We start from the raw sequence: 3,722 nt of genomic DNA, 5'->3' as shown, positions 1-3,722 counted from the left end.
GAGTGGTCCAGTTCGTCCACTTTATCTTCCAATCTTGATACTCTGTTTTCCATTTCATTCATCCTATTGGTGATGCTTTCTCCTGTCATTTCTAATTGGATTAAGTAGTGTTTCACTTCGTTCTTTATTTCTGCCTGAGTATTCTTCAATATTTCTAGCTCTTTTCTGAATTCATTCAGAAGTTTATCCCTATCTTCCTTCAGCTCTATGATTACCTTGTTTGTGTGTTCTTTAAATTCACTGAATTCTTTTATCATATTCATCATTGTTCTTTTGAGTTCCATGTCCTGCATTGTCTCTAGGGGGTTCTCATTGTGCTCCTCTAGAGGATTACTGGTATTTGGTGGGGATATGTTATTTTGGTTTTTCATGTTATTATTTTTTCTCTGTGATTTTGACATGTGAATTTCTTTTGTAGTTTCTGACTCTTGTGTGATACTCGGGCCTTCAAGTTTAGTTCTGCTTCTTTTCTTGAACTTTATGTGTCTTTGTGGTTTACTTTTTGGGTATGAAGAGCTGGTTCTTCTAAGCTTCTGGTTCTCTCTTTTGATTTTATATTGTCGTGGCTGGATTGATTTTGTCTTCAGGAGATCCGCAGTGGCCCAATTCCAGTGTGGGTCAGAAGTTTTCAGACTTTCTCCTTAGGTCTGAGTGGATTGAGTAGCTGGGTTGTACTGGATGCAAAGGATCAGGGAGAGGAAAGGTAAGCCTCGGAGCCCCAGAAAGAGGCTGTCAGTCCCAGAAAGAGGCTAGCAGGTGTTGCAGGATCAGGGAAGTAAAGGGAGGTGAGGGCGGGGCCAGGTCCAGAAGCAGTGCTCCTACGGCCCAGGGAAGGCACTAAGTTGGTCTGGGTGAAAAAGATCAGGAATGAGTATTGGTTCCCCAGGTGTCTGGGGATCCAAGACTAGGAATGGCGCAGGGCCCAAACTAGTAGAGAGCAGCTGGGGAGATGGAAGGGTGAATGTGGCTGGCAGAGTCAAGGCACGGAGGGCTGGGCTGAAGACTTACCCCAAGAGGCCTACGGCCCAGGGAAGGCACTAAGTTGGTCTGGGTGAAAAAGATCAGGAATGAGTATTGGTTCCCCAGGTGTCTGGGGATCCAAGACTAGGAATGGCGCAGGGCCCAAACTAGTAGAGAGCAGCTGGGGAGATGGAAGGGTGAATGTGGCTGGCAGAGTCAAGGCACGGAGGGCTGGGCTGAAGACTTACCCCAAGAGGCCTGAGGATAGGAGTGCAGGCTAGGAGAGTTAGCCGGTGGGCCGGTCCCGGGAAGCAGAGAGAAGTGAGGGCAGGGCCAGTTCCAGAAGCGGTGCTCCTGGGGCCCAAGAAAGCCACTGAGTTGTTCTGGGTGAAAAGGATCAGGAAGCTGTATTGGTTCCCCAGGTGTCTGGGGCCCCAAGACTAGGAATGGCACAGGACCCAAACTAGGAGTAGAGAACAGCGGTCGAGATGGAAGGGTGAATGTGGCTTGGGGAGTCAAAGCGTGGAGGGCTGCGCTATCAGTAGGATTTTTTTTTAATTAATACATTTCCCTCTGGTTTTATATACCAGCTAGACACTATTTATCTTCCCACCCCCTTCCTATTCAACCATCCCTCTCCGCTCACCAGTTAAAGAACTCCCATTTTCCCCATTTCACCCTTGATAATACCTGTCTTCTATGGTCCTGCCTCTCTTGAGCTCCTTCTTCCCTTTACCTCCATAGATCTAATGTAACCCTCCCTCTCCCTCTCATATATAAATACTCCCATTTTCCCATTTCACCCTTGGCAACATCTGTCTCCTATTGTTCTCTCTCAAGCTCCTTCTTTCCTTTGCTCCCTGGTTCCTTTGCATCTTCCTGACTCATACATTTACATGAGGATATATTCACATATAAAGATTTGGTCTTAGGAGCCACAAATAAGGAAGAACATACTCATTTGTTTTTCTGAGTCTGAGTTACTTCAGTTAGTAAAACATCTTCTGATTTCATTCATTTATCTGAAATTTTCATGATTGTATCTTTCTTTATTGCTGATTAGAACTTCCTTGTTTTAAATGTACCACATTTTCATTATTGACTTGTCAGTAATAGTCTTAGCTATTATGAAAAATGCAGCAACAAACATAGATATATAAGTACCTCTACTATAGGATGAGGCCTTTGGGTATATGCCAAGGAGCGGTAGTGATATGGTAGGTTCATTTCTAATTTTTTGACAGTTCTCCATACTGCTTTTCATAGTGATTGCACAGTTTGCAATCCCACCAGCAGTGAGTGAGCATTCCCCTTCACCCACATCCTCTCCATCATTTGGTATCATTTGTTCTCTTTATCTTAAGACAGTCTGACTGGGTAAGGTGAAATCTTAAAGTGGATTTAGTTTTCATTTATCTAATTACTAAGGATGTTGAACACTTTTTAGATGTTTCTCAGACATCTTTATTCCTTTTTTGAGAATTATCTATCCCAATCCATAGTCCATTTTTAATTGTTTTTCTTTTTCTTGTTTTTTGAGTTCTTTTTATATTCTGGATGTTAAACCTGTGTCAGATGTGTTGCTGGTGAAAATTTATCCACTCTGTGGTTTTTCTCTTGACTTCTTTGCTTCTTTCTACTGGTGTACAGAAGCTTTTTAGTTTAATGAGGTTTCATTTGTTGATTCTTGACCTTAATGCCTGAGAAACTGGGGTCTGATTTAGAAAAGTCCTTTCCTAAACCTATATCTTGTACGTTATTGCCTATGTTTTTTTTTCTAACAGTTTCAGAGTTTCAGGTTTCATACTGATCCATTTGGGTTGACTTTGTGCATAGTGAAAGATAAAGATCTAGTTTCATTCTTTCAAGGGTGTAGATCCAATTCTGCCAATTCTATTTGTTGAAGATGCTGTCGTTCTTCCAGTGTGTGTTCTTGGCAACTTTGTCAAATATCAGGTGGGTGAAATTGCATGTACCCATGTTTGGGTCTTCAATTATGTTCCATTGATCTGTGTGTGTGTGTGTGTGTGTGTGTGTGTGTGCCATTACCATGCTGTTTTTATAACTATAGCTCTGCAATCTGGTATGGTAATTCTCCCAGGATTGTTCTTTGTGCTTAGGATTACTTTGATAATCCAAGGTCTTTTGTGATTCTCTATGAATTGCGGGATATTTTTTCGAATTCTGTGAAGAATGTCACGAGGACTTTGATTGGGATTGCACTGAGTCTATATAGAGTTTTGGTATATAGGAAGATCACTTTTACAATATTAATTCTTTCAATCCATTAACATGGGAGGCCCTCCCATTCTTGGTGTGTTCCTCAATCTCTTCAAGGATTTAAAATTTTCATTGTGAAGATCTTTAATTTCTTTGGTCAAGTTTATTCCTAGATATTTTTGAGGCTGTTGTGAGTGGAAGGGTTTCCACGTACTCTTCCTCAGGATGCTTGCTATTGGTATATAGATTTTTGTAGATTCATTTTATAACTTGCCTCTTTACTGAAAGTGTTAATGATTTCTAGGAGTTTTCTGCTGAAAGTGTTAATCATTTATGGAGTTTTCTGGTGGATACCAGTATCTCTTTGGTATAATATCATATCATCTGCAAATGGGGATAATTTGATCTCTTCTTTGAAAATTAGTACTCCTTTAATTTCCTTCTCTCTTGTATTATTGCTCTAACAAGAAGTCCAAGCACTATATTAAAAAGAAATAGAGATAGTGGACATCTGTGTCTTGTTCATGAATTTAATGGGAATG

The sequence above is a fragment of the Nannospalax galili genome, unplaced genomic scaffold (genome assembly GCF_000622305.1).
Source record: "Nannospalax galili isolate Female #2095 unplaced genomic scaffold, S.galili_v1.0 scaffold1073, whole genome shotgun sequence".
Classification (NCBI taxonomy): domain Eukaryota; kingdom Metazoa; phylum Chordata; class Mammalia; order Rodentia; family Spalacidae; genus Nannospalax; species Nannospalax galili.
This window is presented reverse-complemented; position numbering follows the sequence as displayed.